This window comes from Vipera ursinii, assembly GCF_947247035.1.
Source record: "Vipera ursinii genome assembly, chromosome: 2".
Taxonomy (NCBI): Eukaryota; Metazoa; Chordata; class Lepidosauria; order Squamata; family Viperidae; genus Vipera; species Vipera ursinii.
The window spans coordinates 220,625,831-220,644,581 of record NC_139513.1 but is presented as its reverse complement, the minus strand read 5'-3'; positions in this window follow the sequence as shown (position 1 = coordinate 220,644,581).

Here is an 18,751-nt window from a genome sequence, read left to right as displayed (position 1 = left end):
CAAAATTAATGGGAATAATAGTAACTTCAAATTTTAAGTCATAATTTACTTCTAAAATGTTGAGACTGGCTTTTGTTGTAAATAAAAGCTAAGAATCTGGCAATTATAATTTATGCATTTTCTTCCTTATCTAGGTATCCTGTGGTCAAATAGGGTTGCATGGAGAAGAAAGAACTGAATCAAGTTCAGCTAATTTTAGTTGTAGTTAAATAAAATCTATACATACGAGTACAAATTACAAAACTTTAAAAACTTTTTCTCAACCAACATCTATAGATCTGACTATCCAATCCTAACTTGGCTGCCTCAGGTAAAAACATGGATATTTTTTAAGGCTCAGTCACCTATTCAAGAAGTAAATCGCCTGGGAACAACTAGTTAGCTGAAAGGTTGATTGGTGGAATTAGATTAACCTGTAATGTCTGTAAATCACTATCAAAGCCACAAAGTCCTACATGGATCATTGATCATAGGGTTGCAATCTGTAACTGAGAACACATTTTTTTCTATACTGCTATATCTGTTTTCAGACAATAACAAGAATTCCTTCAGAAACCAGATGGCTCCATGCAAAGTATGAGGGTGAATATATAAAAATCTATACCTTTATATATTCTTAAGAATATATACTTATGTGACAGCTACTATGTTTTCATCTACATGGAATCAGTAAATCGCCCCCCACACACACACACATGATAGATCATTCAGAAAAATAAATGTTTCAAGGCTTTTTCCCTAAAAAGTACTCAGAAAGCATAGATGAAGAGCACACTTTAGTTTATATCATGGATGGATAGCACAGTATTTTAAATGGTTCAAACTCTTGATTGAAAAATCTTTTTTTAAAATTCAGATTCTACTGAATTTAGCTAGTGATGGCTTTTAACTTTGAATAGAAACCAAAATTAAAACCTATTTCAGAAAGTAGAATTGAAGTACAACATCTTCCCCATTTCAGGAGATGTTTACATCTCCTGAAAAGATCTTTTTCTATCAAGCCACATGGCTGTGCTTACTGATGCTTAATAAACCATAAAAAACTCTGTCTTTAACCAGAGCATCATACTTACATTCCAAAATAAGATAAACCAGTTTGTGGGGTTTGAGCTTGTTTTGTTGAAAAAAAAAGAATAAGTGAAGTAGGATAAAAGAAGATTGAATAGTACTTTCTTTCTTGCTTACCTGCTCTAATGAATGCAGGCTATGGAGAATTTCTCAAGGAATGAACGAGTAGAACTATACCAATGAGTTTTTGAAAGAAAATTATTTTAATTGTTCTTTATCAATTCTTTTCTCCCCCCATTTTTTTTAAATAAAGGAGCTAAAATAATATATATGCGTATATACATATACATACATACATACACACATAGAAAGATGGGGGGAACTTTATTCTGATCTCCGTGAAAAAAGAAAAAAGGTCAAAATCTTTAAAGTTCGGTCCTTTAATTTTTTTAGGCTCTAAATACAATTTATGGCATCCTCTAGACTAGTCTTTCTCAAATGGAGTTCCAGAGAATCTTAGAATTCCATGAAAGATCATGATATTTTAAGAAATATTTTTTTAAAGATCTTGTGCCATATAATACTACAACTTACAGTGATCAGAATTTTTACACAATGTGATTCAGCTGCTGCCTGCCATTTTGCAATTGTTGCAAATGTAAAATGTGGATTGTGTAAGTAAGAAGAGCATTGTACTATGATTTTTTTATGAGAGTTTTATGGAGGAGTTTCCTTAGGTGACTTCCATTATTGAGCAATCTATCCGAAATGCAATAAAATGGGTGTGTTTGCTTGTTGTTTTTTTTTAAAAAAACTTCATTTTAGCTATTTTGCTAGAGACTAAGTATGTACCATATGCACATAAATCTTAGATTAATTTCAACTTTTGTAAGTCATCAATTTCCAATAACATTTGTAGCAAATTATGGCAGACAAGTCAAGCAAAAATGTTAAACATTAGCCTGTGTATATTAAAAATAATACATTTAATTGCAGTTCATAATTTATGTTTAGAAAATAATCAGTACTTACATTAAATGTTTAATCTTAAAAGCAATCAATTAAATATTAAACAATTACATCCATTAACTGTAACTTATTTTTGATCTATTATAGTTAATAGCTTTTTATCCTTGACCTTTATAGAGGAACTATAACATATAGCTAATGTTAATTACCATTGTTCACCTTGGATACTGTAGCTTTATTACAATTGTAATAAATACTGTTATATGACCCATTATTAATCTGTGCATTAATTCTAGCAGATTTCTGCTACAGGGTTGAAAAAAAAATTGTGAGAAAAACTGCTCTTCAAAGTAGGCTACTTTTGATATTAAAAAAAATCTTTAATAAAAAAGTTGTGTTAGGAATAGTATTTATTATTCCTTCAATTATCAAAGGCATTTGCAATATGCTGTTCAAATGTTGTTACCTAATGCCATTCCATCTTCTATATTAAACTATTCCTACTTTTTTATTTCATTTATTCCTACTTTAGTAGCACATAGATTTTAGTGGGCACAGTTTAAAAAGCACATCAAAAATATAATATGGGGCAAAGAGGACAAAGGAATCTTAAATCCTCAATTTCAGTTAGTGATGGCAGCAAAAGCCTGCTAGCATTTCTGCACATTATTATTGTATAATGTGCAGAAATTCTTTTGTAAAATTCTTGCAGTCAATTGCATTTGAAAATATTTATAAACATATTTCCCATTTCTGTGTAGTAGTTACCTTTACTTAGACCTCTAATTAATGCATAGGCATATTTCTAATACAAAGTTTACAGTAAGGGAAGCAGTCTGGAAAAGGAGTAAGAATTTACAAAGAGACATATCCATTTCAGGATCAAACCTGCAGTACTATGTACAAAGAATAATTCATATATACAGATGTTATACCTTACTGGAGCTATCAAAGGTTTATGAATAAAATGTTCCATAGAATGAAATACTGTATTTCTGACAGTTGCAAGGTTTAATAAACTAGTGGAATTCAAATCTGCAGGAACTGCATTTCCTTCCTGTATTCCATTGTGCCGATGTCACAATAATCAGGGAGATCAAAAGCATCCGCACATTTGCTTCAAGCAAGTGTCCATATCTTCAAAAGATCTGTTTACCCGACTCATATCTACTGTCACTGAATATCTCTTTTTCTTTTCTTATTGTAACTTGCAACTGAATGACACTGTCGCTTGTGGTGTCTCTGATATAAAGCAGAGGTCAAGCACTGCACTTGAGTCACATCACATATTGTGATCACTATGCAGAACACACAGCTCAACTTCTGTTAACCATAGTCAGGAAAACAATGAAAAGATCCTGAACAAGATTCTGAGCAATTCTGAGATGAATCAGGCTCAACTATTACAGGCTTCCATTTGGTCACTTCTAAAGGAGAATAATCAAGTTAATTGAGGACAAGGATATTCATGACTTGTATCTCCCACAGGGAAGAAGATGGAAGATAGATAGATAGATAGATAGATAGATAGATAGATAGATAGATAGATAGATAGGTAGGTAGGTAGGTAGGTAGGCAGGCAGGCATAGACAGTTATAGAATTTATAACTGTCTGATATACTATTGTTTAATATACTATTCTGTTGCTATAAGCGGCCCTGTTAAGTGTTTAAAAGCATTGACTGTATTATAATAAATAGCTAGGTACTACAAGAAAAAACTAGGGACGCGGTGGCTCAGTGGGTTAGGACGCTGAACTTGTCGATCGGAAGGTCGGCAGTTTGGCGGGTCGAATCCCGAGTGCCGCGTAGCAGAGTGAGCGCCTGTTACTTGTCCCAGCTTCTGCCCACCTAGCAGTTCGAAAGCATGTAAAAATGCAAGTAGAAAAATAGGGACCACTACGGTGGGAAGGTAACAGCGTTCAGTGCGCCTTTGGCGTCTAGTCATGCCGGCCACATGACCACGGAGATGTCCTCGGACAAGCGCTGGCTCTTCGGCTATGAAACGGAGATGAGCACCGGCCCCTAGAGTCGGAAACGACTAGCACGCATGTGCGGGGGAACCTTTACCTTTACCTTTACAAGAAAAAAAAAAACAACGGACCAGACTAACTCTGCCTTTTGGAAAATTGCTTGTATAAGACACTTGAGAGTCCAGCACTTCCATCCAGTAATCCCATCACCATCAATTTCTTACTTAGTTTGACATCATTCAACCAAAAGATCAATGCAGAGCCTTGGGCAGGATTTTCTATTGTTTCTCCTGTGCATCTTTCTCTTTAGAATCACTGGCTAAAATTTCTATACCTTAAGCAACACTGCTGAGAAAGTCCTTTACACATTTGCTATGAATGTGTATTATTTTACTAATAATCTCAAACTGTTAGGCTCTTCTCTACAATTAGTACTTTCTACCTAATCCAGATGTATCAAACTTGATTATTCCTTTTTGAAACAATTAGGAAAAAATCTAAAAATAGATTATAATGGCGAGATGTATATGGATCAAATAGATCCAAAAAATCATAATATATGCATAGAGTATTTAAATTAGAGACATAAATTTTAATCCAATTTCTCTGCCACTAACCTCTACCCTCTTTCCAATCATGGCAGTAATATAATGATTATTGTCTATTCAGTTTCTGGCATTACTTGTTGTAATTTTATATATATTCCCTCTACTTATGTTTTTTGTTTTGTTTTTGGTAACTGTAATACTATAAATCTATGTGACATCAGATTTTAGCCTATTATGTTTAGTATATTTAGTGGTATCAGGGCCGTAAACATTCATGTTTTAATATTCAAAGTTAAATAAATTCAAAAAAGTTGCTGAATTCATTTAAAATATTAAAATAGCACTGTAAAAAACCCCAAAAGTTCAACAATATTTTAACAATTATGCAAAGAAAATAATGAAATACTATTTGGTGAGGTTTTGACTTCTCTTTTTTTTTTTTTGAACAACTGATAAATTAACAGATGTAGACAAAAGTGCTGTTAGGCTTAAATTTTTTATTTTTTATTTTTTTAAAAAAGAAATAAAATAGAAGCCACTTGTAAATAGCCAGGTAAATAACACATTGATTTGGCTTGTCAGAAGCTGACTGGATAGGTTACAAGTGGTGATCACATGACTCTGGCACAATGCAACTGTCATAAGTACATGCCAGTTGCCAAGTGCCTGGATTTTATTTATTTATTTAGATTTATATACCTCCCTTTCCCGAAGGACTCAGGGCAATTTACAGGATATTTAAAAGAAAATCAATACAAAAGTTAAAACAAATAAAAAAAGATTAAATGAAACCCTGAGAAAAAATAAAAACCCAGTTAAAATTAAAAATTAAAAAATTCTCAGCCTGAGCCAGAGAGCTCAAAGAGCTAGGTCTTCAGGTCCCGGCGGAATGAACGGAGGTCGGGGGCAGTCCTAAGCTCCGCGGGCAGCTGGTTCCAAAGGGCAGGCGCGCCCACTGAGAAGGCCCTACCCCTGGGTGTTACCCGGCGGCAATCTTTACCCAGCGGCACCCTGAGAAGACCTTCCCTGTGGGAGCGCACTGGACAAAGGGAGCTTGATGCTGGCAGCAGGTGTTCCCTCAAATATCCCGGACCCTCGCCATTTAGGGCTTTATAGGTCATCACTAGCACCTTGAATCTTACCCGAAGGGCAACCGGAAGCCAATGCAGCTCGGGGAGTAGAGGTGTTACATGGGAGTATCGGGAGACCCCATCACGACTCGCGCGGCCGTATTCTGCACCAGCTGAAGCCTCCGGGTGGTCCTCAAGGGCAGCCCCATGTAGAGAGCATTGCAGTAGTCTAAACGGGAGGTCACAAGCACATGAGTGACTGTGCGTAGGGCATCTCGGTCCAGGTAGGGTCGCAACTGGCGCACCAGGCGAACCTGGGCAAAAGCCCCCCTGGTCACGGCTCCTATATGATCTTTAAAATTGAGCCGCGAATCCAGGAGGACGCCCAAGTTGCAAGCCCTATCAACACCTCACCCCCCATCGTTAAAGATGAAATAGTCTGGTTGACCCAAGATGCCGGTATGCACAGCCACTCAGTCTTGGCAGGATTGAGACGAAGCCTGTTTCTCCCCATCCAGACCCGGACCGCTTCCAGGCAATGGGACATCATGGCGAGGGCATCGCTGGGTTGGTTTGGGGTTGAGAAAAAAAGTTGGGTATCATCAGCGTACTGATGATACCCCACCCCGAAACCACGAATGATCTCGCCCAGCGGCTTCATATTTTGTTCAAGTAATCATGTGAATGCTGCAACGGACCGTGTGAAAAACAGCCATAAGTCACTTTTTCAGTGCTGTTGTAACTTTGAGTGGCCACTAATAAATGGTTGTAAGTCAAGGTTTACATTTTTTTTTTAATCCCATTTATATTCCGCCCTTCTCCGAAGACTCAGGGCGGCTTACAATTTAAGCACAAGCCAATGTGCTTAGCAATAGCCTTCATTCTATGTATATGCCTGCTTATTAGGGCTTTTGCCCCCCTCCCCCCAAGCGGCATTATTACAAAGTCAGCTTATTGCCCCCAACAATCTGGGTCCTCATTTTACCTACCTCGGAAGGATGGAAGGCTGAGTCAACCTCCTGGTGGGACGCGAACCTGCACTAATTGCAGGCAGCTGGTGTTACTTAAGGAGGCATTAGCCCACTGCTCCACCAAGGCTGAGTACATGTACTCAGTGCCATACTGAAAGCTTTTTATTTTTTCTCACAAAAGAAGATCTGCCCAATATCCAAAATATCAGGAAATATTGTGAGCTGAGTCTTACCAAGAAAAAGCTTTTTCAGATTATGAATTGATAATCCTTATTCTTCTATAAACCTCAAGAACTTGACAATTAACTGCCAGAAAGGGGAACATCTTTTGGGGTGTGTGTGAAGGTGCTTTAATTACAGCTCGATTTCTACCTGAAAGCCAATCAATAAATTAAACATTTTGTAGAATAAATTTATCATGAAAGCTGTAGGATGTTTTGTTGCTTAGTTGTGCTTCCAAATATGTAAGCATATATTTTATTCAATTAGTTTGCTCTAAAGTTATCAAAACATCCTGTTTAACTAGCAGTTCTGCCTGTGTAAGTATTAACTCTTGCTTGAAGCAGATCCATCAAATCTTTCATTTGTTTATACTTAAGATACACTTTATTGCTTGTTTATGGTTAAGCTTATTACATTTTCAGCTTGCTCTTTTATATATAAAGTTGGAGAAAATGGCAATTCCATGCCAATATGTCAAAGTTTGGAGATTTCTTCTCACTTTTGGATTTTCTTTATTTTGAAGGAAATTGAACAGTTTTAGACCAGAACAAAATGACTTGTCTCTTATATCTCTGTTCTAATAAATAAATAAACACTCTGTAAATAAAAAGAATAAAACAGAAGCAAAAGATTTGTTGCTGACTACACAGAAATCTTGATGACCTAGCCAGTTCTATAGTCTGTGCCACTAGCTCTCAGGTCCTATTGTGCTGATTTCCATTTTGGCTTCCCAGTTGACACTCATTTCCTTCTTTCATTCCTTCAAACATAGCCACCCCCCTCACGATCATCGGAAGTGCTTCCAATTGAGAGAGATGTAGAATATTTAAATTTATTCAGTGGGTCTCACTGTTTTCCCATACTGTCATTTAATCAAACAAGTCAGTCCAAAAAAACCAATCCCCTCCTCCATTCAAATAAAATCCACCCCAAGTAACTCCACTCCAACCCAACTCTATTTACAATCTAGGTATTATTATATTTTGTTGATTGGTCAAGGCATGCCCTTTTCTCGGGTGCACATAAGTATCTGCAGAATCTGTAGCATAATATAACCATATTATGGTTATAAATAAATTAGAAATGCTAATATGCTATTGGTCTGACATTGATCACATAGAATCATCCTAAAAAGAGTCATGGTTTCTCTCCCCCCTCCCGTATTTCCAATCCAATTTGAAAGTAGAACCCAATATTTCAATGGAATGTTTTTTTTAAACAATCCACAAAATAAAATAGCAAATTGTAAAACAACACACAAATAGCATTAAATTTATTTATTTATTTATTCATTCATTTATTTATTTATTTATTTATTTATTTATTATAATTTGTAATGGGGAGCCAGTTTGGTCTAGTTTGGTCTAGGGGTAGGCAACCTTGGCTCTTTTATGATTCATGGACTTCAACTCCCAGAATTCCTGACTCAGGAATTGAAGTCCATGAGTCATAAAAAGACCCGAGGTTGCCTACCCCTGGTCTAGTGGTTAAGGCACCAGACTAGAAAGTGAGGGGATGAGTTCTAATCTTGCCTTAGGCATGAGGTGATACTCATCCTCTCTCAACCCAACCACCTCACAGGGTTTTTGTTGTGTGGGAAAGTAGGAGATGGGAGTTGTGTTGGATATGCTCACTGCCTAATAAAGGTGGGACTCAAGTAAATAAATAATAAATAAATTTCAAGTAACTAGCACTACTAGCCAATAACATTTTTCCCCAGTTACAACGTATTTGACAATAAATATATACTTCTGCAAGTGGTAGCTGACACATCAACCAAAGCAGATAAAATAAATCCTAGATTTTATTTCCTCCACAATAAGTGGGAGTACAGGACACTTTTCAAGCTGTGGAATTGGTCTTTAAAAAGAACGTAACAAAAGCAAATCCAAATAGAATAGAACATGCTCTTAGTAAGATTATATTTTTCTGCCCCAAAATATTTCTATTTTATCTATATATTGAGTTTAAATATATTAGTTTAAAATGATTTTAAGGGGCTTAGAAATTAATAACAATCTTCTATTCCTAAAAAATGAGGAAATATTTGCAGAATAGAGAGGAGAATGAATTAATTTTGTTATAGTGCTTTTTTATTTATTACATTTAATTAGATATTAATTATCCAAGCTGCACTGCATGTTAGGTGATAATACAATTTGAAATCAATCAACTGATGTCTATTATTAAGTCAGGTATTTTTAATTAACTGTTTGAATTTGAGTTTCAAAGCTGCAGAAAACCAACATTTTTAAAATGACCGTATAAAAAACTCTTAACTCTCTCCTGTATCTTTCTTCTGTCAAATAATGCATTTTGCCATAATTGTTGTTGCTCTGAAAATAAATAAATGAATGAATGGACTATTCTAAATGACAAAATATTTTTCTTTTTTAAAAAAATATTACAACATATATAGAAGCTTTGACATAAAATATTATCCCATCTTCTCAATTATTTTAAGCATGAATGAATTTATGAATTATGTTTCCAAAATTTGGATATTTGTTTGGCAGTTGTTTAGAAAAAAGATGACAAATTTGATGGTGCCATCTTGTGGCCCTCACATAAAAAACTGATTGTGCATCACATATAAAACTTGTGTAACTGTTTTGAAATTTTGTGTCAGGAAAACTCTTTTTTCTTTTCTTTTTTTAAATGGATTTTTTTAACTTGCCCTTTTAAGAGCTTAAGTTGTACTTCCCAAAGAAATCTACAAATTCCAAATCAACTATTTTTTTAGTATTTCAGAATTTGTTATCAACTTTGAATGGAAAATTTGTAAATCAAAGAAAAATATATACAAATATATACAAGTAAGGATACGCAGGCAAAAACAGCAGACCACTATAGGCCTAATATTTCATATAGTGGTCTGCAAATTATATATATAATTTATAATAATGTGTGTGTGTGTGTGTGTGTGTGTGTGTAAAATTGTAATATGAGGCAAACTATGAACTAAAAACATAAAAAATATTCATTTTGATTGTACACAACATTTACATTTCATGAATATACTGAAGGCATATTACAATTCATTTTTCATTTCCACTTAATTTAAATGGAATTCAAAATACTATACTTAAGTTTTACTAGAAGAATGTAAGAACTGCTTCTATACAAAAAACCAATGCCACTCAGAAAGTCTTTTCAGATGCTGATGAAGCTACTGATAATATTGTCACCCAGTTGCTTGTCTATTAAAATTCTTCCTAACAGATGTTGCCGGACATATTGGTAACTGTTATTTGATTATTAAATCAATATTCCTTAGCTTACTGTCATTTGTGGAAATATTTGTCAGATAAAGTAATTATTTCTTGAAAAACATACTTTTTCAAACCATTAGCAAGAGAAAAGTATTAACAATTGCTTATTTTTTATTTGGTCTATTTGTTTCTTACATATTTAAATAAGTAAGCATTAAGTATTTTCCAAATGAATATGAAACAAATACAGAGATCTTTCCTGCTTTTGTTATCAAATATCTTCTTTTAACGGACTTTGAACTTTTCTATATGCAAAGAACATGTAGGAAGTGCAGCAATTGTGCTTTTCTCTTGAAACTAACTACATACATGGCTTGGGTCCGGACTATCTAAGGGAACACCTACTGTCGGGATCAACTTCCCATCGTCCTGTGTGCTCCCATAGGGAGGGCCTCCTTAGGGTGCCGCCGGTCAGGGAATGCCGGTGGGTGATTCCCCAGAGGGAGGGCATTCTCTGTGGGCGCGCCTGCCCTTTGGAATGATTTACCTGTGAAACTCTGGACTGCCCCCGACCTGCGCTCGTTTCGCTGGGACCTGAAAACCTGGCTTTTTGATTTATCCGGCCTGGACTGAGGGGGGTTTTAGTTTTAAATTTTAACATTGTTTTATTGTTGGGCTATTATTAATTTAATTCTTTTTAATTCTATTTTTATCTTAATTTATATTGTCTTTTAAATATTGCCCTGTAAACTGCCCTGAGTCCTTCGGGAATAGGGCGGTATAGAAAACTAATTAAATAAATAAAATAAATAAAATACTTGAAAACCTGCAGCAAAATCATTTGTTAAAACCCATCTCTGTCTTTCTTCTGTCTGTGTTTGCACACCTATACACGTCAATGTTTTGCCCTAACAGGTTTAATAAATAGTTTATCTACAGATCCAAGGATATTTTTAACATTATTGCTGAATGGTAAGAAATTGATATATTATTACGAATAGTTTCCCTTTAGTATAATGGAAGCTATGCATATAGAAAATTATAATCACATATATAGCACGTGCTTCAATATATTTTAGAATAATTAAGTCAGACTGCCATTAGTTTAATTAAATTTTTTACACCTTCTTGATTAGACAGCCAGCTTAATGACATCTTCTACACTTTGAGCTGTGAAGTGTGGCTTATTTTTGAATTCTGTAATAAGAAAATGTAAATCTGATGAACATCTTCCAGACACATGTTAAAAAAAACCCAACACTATTATTTCACAGTGGTGGAAAGAAAAAGAAAAGAGAATAAGCAGATGATTATTGTTTTTGCATGAATTACATTCATATGAAATAATGCTTTGCCTCTGGATAAGTAACGAGTAAAGATATTCTAAACTAGATACAACTTTTAAATCAAAACTTGTGTAGCATTTTATTTTGTAAATTAAGTAGCTATCAGTCTATGCCTTGGAATTGATTGTTCATAATTCATTTAACATGGCAACACCTTGTACAAGATCCACAAACCACAAATGTCTTCACTTAACCTGGCTTTGTTCCCATTAAAGTATGATAAGTTAAGTGTTTTGTGGCTTGAATATACCAGCAGATGAAATGATACATAAAAACCTTATGAGAGGATGTTACAGAGATGATGCGTTTGTTAAAATGCAGAACGGCAGATAAGAGTAGGTATCTGAAGTAAAGCCTTTCTAAATACAGGTAATCCTCAATTTATGAGAGCCTGCCCATTACAGTGATAAGTTGTAACACACACTGGCCCGATTTTACAATCGTGTTTGCAGTGGTTGTTAAGGAAATGTCATGACTCTTCGGTGAACCAATGATTCTTTATGGGCCAGTTTTGCCAAAACACGCGAAATAAATGCTGAGTTTACAGCAAACCGCTGTAAATACGGGCCAGTTGCTAAACACCCTGCATGAGGTAATCTGATCAAGGGGAGGGGTGTGTGGCCATTGGAACTTCAGCACCAGATCATAAGTGCCCCCAGGTAAGTCTATTGTAATTCTGAATAGTTGCAAAGTGACCCACTCATAAACTACTGCCTGTTATACAATGTTCATTATGAATGACAGCTTGCTTTCTGTTTATCTGCTGATAATAATTACTATAGGTGGTCCTTAACATATAAACACAATTGAGACTGGAACATGAGCGAGGCAGTTGTTTAGTGAATCATGCCCTATTTTACAACTTTTGCTGCAGTCATGAAGGAAATTACCACGGTTGTTAAATAAATCACTTGATGCTTAAATGAATTCATCTTCCCCCACTGACTTGGTTTGTTGGAAGCTGGGGCAAGGAACCACAGGACACTGCAAAAATAATGCCAAGTACCCAAATTTTGATTATATGACAGTGGGACACTATAATGGTTTTAAGTGTAAGGACCGGTCATAAGCCACTTTTTTCAGCACTGCTGTAACTTTGAATGGTCATAAATCAGGACTGCAACAAATAAATAAAAGAGTGAAACTAACTCTTTTCACGGTAGGCAATGAAAAATTTATTGTTCTTTAAAGTTAGACTCTTTTCTTATCTTTATTGTTGCTTCTTTGTATTAGAAATAAATGTAAATGCAGGTACTTAATGCAAGAAGTCAAACTGTATTCTCTGTTTAGCTATGCTATGATGTGAACAGTGGAAATTGTGAAAATTTAATCCACCAGTGAAATGACATCTGGTAGAACAGTAGATCTCCTCTGTTTCTTTCGGGCTCTTGCCCGAAATCTTGAACAGATTTTATAGAGTATAACAGACATCAGGAAAAGATAAAATTTTCTATGTGAGTAGAATCTACTTACATATTGTGAAATGTAATAAAGAACTGGAATACATATCAAGAATACATATCAGCCATATGTATAAAACAGTTTGACCATGCAAATATGATGTGGCTCAGGACAAAGGAACATTTTTTTCAATCCTGACCACATTGTTTAAATATTTTGTTTCAGAGAAGTCCACTCAAGATTATTCTGCCCTGCCAAGAATGTCAAAAAAATGTTTTCTTAGTCTCATTGTTGCTACCAGCTGAATAATTAAAGCATTTCATTCAAAGAAATATGGCACTCATTAATGTCAAATCTAGGGGGAAAAATGAAGTTTAAAAAGAAAAGCTCATCAGCCCCAAATGAATAGCAGAAGGCAAACAATATACATTTAAGAGGATTTGATTTCTAAACTTTGAAATATTACTGACTTCTGTATTCTCTTTAATTGGCCTCATGTTTCTCAAAGAAATCTAAGTATTATTGACCATTATCTATTAATAATTAGTTTATTAATAATTAGATTAATTATTATTAATCTATTAATTAATTTCTTCATTAGCAAGAATAATGTTCTAATTTCTCAGGTAGCTAAGAATTTGATATTCATAGGGGCATTTGACCTTCAAACAAGTATTTTAAACCTCATGCAAATAGGAAGAGAATTTCTTCCTATTGAATAAAGCCTTTCCTCCCCCCCCCACTTCCAAGTTTTTATACAAAGTTGAAAATCAGGTTCTGCTGCTTTAATGTCAGCTTCAATGAGCAGATTCCTTAAATCTGTGAGAACTTTTTTCCAAGCTCATAGAGAAGTCCAAATAAGTTAGCCTCTTTAATAAATAGTTGAGGGGGTGCCATATTTACACAAAATACAAAGCCTTTTCCCCAAATTTTCAAATATCCAAAATCTGACCTTTGAAAATGAGACTAACAAAATGATGAAAATAAAACCATGTGAATATTACCTGGAACACATTGACTTCTACAAACTCAGAAAGAGCAGCTAAGTTAGTCACATCACTTGTGTAATTATTGCCCATTTCATATTACGTTCTTACAAAACAATTCAGCTCAAGATGTCCTCCCAACAATCTATTTTTCCTCCACTTTTCCTTCACTTTTGGAAGTGAATTAGCAAGGTGTTTTTTTCAGAATTAGGCCAAACAGAAGCTAAAAATTTAGCTCTGAATTGGCATGATCTGCAAGAAAAATGGAACATTACCCAGAATCTTCCATTTCTAGAGACAGTACATTGACACATCTCTGTCTCATTTTTATTTTTGCCATCCTAGACTACATTTGTATCTTGTGGAATATGTCCTCTAAGCAGAACTTTATTCATATACCATTTTGAGACCAAACTACTTTTAATAAATTAGGATTACTTATGGACTTTCTATACCAGTGATGGCAAACCTTTTAGAGACCAAGTGCCCAAACTGCAACCCAAAACCCACTTATGTATTGTCAGGTACCGGGTGGGCATTGCCCATTAGGTGGCGTGGCCCATTGGGTGGACATGGTCTATTGAGTGGACATGACCATGGTGGTAATGGCAGACTGGGTGGGACTAAAAAGTTCAATCAATCAATTCCAACTTTGCGAGATCTTTTTTTTTCCATGAGAAGTTGAAATTGATTGATTGACTGATTGAACCTTTTTTTTTTTTTTGCACACGGCGGCAGAGGCCTAAAGCAAAAAGGGTTTATAAAAGCCAGCTGAAGGCCTAGGACTTGGGTGACTACGCGTGCCATAGGTTCGCCACCACGGTTCTATACCATATATTTATTTATTTGTTTGTTTGTTTGTTTGTTTGTTTGTTTTTATATACCGCCCTTCTCCCGAAGGACTCGGGGCGGTGTACAGAGCAAGGTAAGTATACAGTAAAACAATAGTAAAACAAATGAAACCCCAAAATCTATCAGGCCAGGCCGGCTTGCTGGAATAGGTAGGTTTTTAAGTCACACCGGAAGGTGCGTAGGTCGGGGGCCATCCGGATTTCGGCAGGCAAGCAGTTCCAAAGGGTTGGCGCACCCACTGAGAATGCTCTCCCCCTGGGGGCCACCAGCCGGCATTCTCTGACCATCCTGAGGAGGCCCTCTCTGTGGGAGCGCACAGGACGGAGGGGTGTTGACGCTGGCAGTAGGTGCTCCCGTAGGTAATCCGGACCCATGCCATGTAGATATGGTGTTATATGTCAATTATTGTTTCATTCAATAATTGTTCTTTTCATTTATTTTGGTCCATGTCACTTTTATACTTATTTATTTATAAGCCCCTTCTTCCTTTTTCTACTTTAAGATTCCTTAAAATAAAAATTGAAATCAAATCATATACATATACATATGTATATATGTATACATACATACACATGTATACATGCACACACAATACCAACATAAAAATATGCACAATAAAATAAGAAAGTTGATAATGAAATCCAAAAATAATATGTCTTCCAAAATGACAGTTGAAGGAAAAGAAGATGATTATGCCTTCTGTCATGACTCCGTAGGAGCCTGAATCTGTGCAGGAAAATGATCTGGAAGGGGACCCTATGGAAGTGAGGGAGAGGTGTCTGTGGCTTCAGACGAATGGGGGGAAGAGCAGGCCGAGGCAGGCCAGGGCCCTTCAGGATTGGGAGAGGATGAACAGGAGAGACAGAGTTCAGGCGATGAGCAAGGGCCACCCCCACCTGATCCTAGAGCACGGGAGAGTGGAGAGAAGGAGGGAACAATGCAGGCAGGCTCAACTACTCGGCAGGAGAGTGGCCCGCCCCTCTCCACAAGGCACACCTGGAGATTGAGACTTAAGGAGACGCTGTGGGGAGAGGCATTTGTCAGGAACAAATGCTGATTCCTTGAAGTGTTGTGTGCTATTGCTGGACTTGGAAAAAACTCTCTGATCTCTTGTTCTGTGTTGTGATTTGTGTTTGGAAACCCTGAAACTCTGACCATTGGACTGACTGACAACATTGATTGGGTGTTCAAAGACCTCAGATTGTATTTTGGCTTCTCTTCTGAAACTGCTCAGGCAAGCTTGTATTTCCACAGACTCATTAGATTTTGGATGTATGTTTCATTCCTTGTTATCTATGTGGCCTTGAGTAAATTACTCTTCTAATTTGACTGTATGTGAAACTACTTGCAGGCAGAGGTGGCTGAAGGTGTGTGGATCTTCCATTGTTCTGGGGCTTGCCAGAAACGTGGGAGCATTTGGGGAAATTTGGAGCAATTAAAGGGTGGTTTGAATTGCCAGCTGACTGCATTGCCTCTGTGCTGTGCCCTGGATCATCACACTTTCATTAAAAAATTAACATGGTTTATAATAAGTTTGTTAGGCAATTCCATCCTCAATTTAAATATTAAATCAAGTGTCTCCCAAACTTGTATCCTTTATCACTTTTCTTTCATGAAAGGTCAAAAGATATCCATGACAGGTCTAGTGATCTCTATTGCTTAGTGTTCATTTAACCAATGAATGTCCTTTCACAATCAAGTCAATCTATGCTAGCAAAGTGTTGGTTGATCCAAATACCTCTAAATCTCCAATTATAGAGCTACTGTATTTGGATATCTATATTCCCAAAACAGGTAACAGCGTTCCATGCGCCTTTGGCATCTAGTCATGCCAGCCACATGACCACAGAGACGTCCTCGGACAAGCGCTAGCTCTTCAGCTTTGAAACGGAGATGAGCACCGGCCCCTAGAGTCGAAAACGACTAGCATGCATGTGCGGGGGAACCTTTACCTTTACCTATTCCCAAAACAATATATCTTCACACACGTGAGGCACTTCAAGCTAGTTTATATAATAGTACATGAAACATAATCATGTTCTTTGTATGATTGTAACTGGGATTCACTGTTCATAATCTAAATCCTTAGCCACTATATAGTACACTATATTTGGATGAACCAGCTCTTTAACCAAATAAACATTTTAAAATGAAGTGTTTATGAGGACATATAACTGAAGAATTCTAATGTAATAGAGCAAGATTTACAATGGAAAATAGCACTTAGACCTATACACTGTCCCAAGGGCTTCTCATGGCTCCATTGGATCCCAGTTTTGAGGAGGCGGAGGCGGAACCAAGACCATCCGATGGAGATGACACATCTCCTCCGGAACGTCCAGAGAATCCAGGGGCTGAGTAAAATGTTGTCCCAGACCTCTTCAGCATTAGGGAAAATGATCAACCAGACAGGCAGCTGCTGGCCTTCATGAATACAGGGGATGATCAACTGCAGATGGGCAGCAATGATAAGAAACAACAAATCCCCTCTGACGAGGGATAGCTACCTCCCTCATCTGATCTACTCTTAGAGAGTGGAGTATACAGAAGCTCAGAGAAGGTCTGCAAGGCTGCTCATGAGGAGGCTGCCCTGCCCCTCCTCACCAAGAACACCTGGCTCAGGTTGATTTAGAGGCTGGGAGAGGGTGGGTTCATTGGGAATAACCGTTTGTCTCAGCACTCACTCCCCTGACTTTTGGAAACCTTGAATTTGATTCATGTTTTGATTTACATACTCTGACTCTGGATTGGGGCTTATAAACTTAGTTTTGCAACTTGTCCACTGGATTTGTGGAGTTCGACTTTCTTCCTGTTTCAGGGCTTGGTTCTGGTGATTATTGGACCCAGCTGGTGTGACTGGGTTACACTGACGATTGGTGGTTGTCTTGTGGGGAAAAGTGGAGTGGATTTTTACCAACACCCCTGGAGGGCCACCTGTTTAGCAGTGTAATAAATAACTTTACTGGTCCCTGTATCTGTCTACATGACCTGAGTCAGAACAGTGCTTTACCACACTCTCTGGGTGGTTTACAATGTCAGCATATTGCCTCTAACAATCTAAGCTCTCATTTTACCAACTTGGGAAAGAAGCAAGGCTGAGTCAACCTTGAGCCGGTCATGATCGAACTCTAGACTCTGGGAACAGTTGGACTGCAATACTGCATTCTAACTACTGCATCACCACCTCTTTCTTCCTTCTTAAAAAATATATACATATAAACACATCAATGTGAATATCACAGAATTTCATAGAATATTGTGAAAGATGTAGACAAAATGCTAAAATGAACTGTCACCATGAGTTTGGCCTGAACACCTGAACAATCAGAAAGGCTAAATAAAGAAAAAAAATATCCCTTTAAATTGTAGTAGCTGGAAACCAAATCATTCAATACTAGATGAGATAAAGCTAAAGTGCTCAGTGGAAACACTAGTAATGAACCTTAAATGTTCTGGAAATTAATGTGAGAGCAGAATCACTGGAGAAGATCACGATCCTTGGAAATTTTGAAGATGATTGTGAGAAAACAAGATGACTATATGCTATCAAGGAAGCCACGGGCATTAGTTTACAAAGGACTCATACCAGCTGATAGATGATTTAGGCAAAATTATGTCCATCTAGTCATAAAGAGTTAAAAATAACTGGACAAAACAGTACTGTGCTTCAGGCCAGGCTGTAAAAAATGCATGACAGTGGCAAATAATCCCTTGTATGCAATTATATGCTACTTTACCTTAAAACGTTTTTCAGCAATCATGGTGGAGTCTGGTAAATTGGTGACCATGAAATTTATATGGGGATTAAGGCAACAATGATCTATAAGGTATTTAAAATATAATATGATGTATCATTTTTGAGCTACAGTATATATCTACATGCATATAATTCTTTTTTCACCGACATCATAATTCAGAGAAGCACACTCACTTACATACATTTGGGTCAGAGTCACCTCACTTATCATATGACTTTTAGTTTCCCTGTGATGACATTAACAACATTTAAACACATCCTATTTTAATCTGAACATTTCTTCACTTAGCATAAATTAGTATACCAGATGTCACCTTTTAATTAACACATTGGAATTTGGAAGCTGTAGATTTCTCTGGTAACAAACTTTCCATCACGATAACATCTGTGATTTATGCTTCCAACTTGTATGCAATGTATTTACATAATCTTTTTTG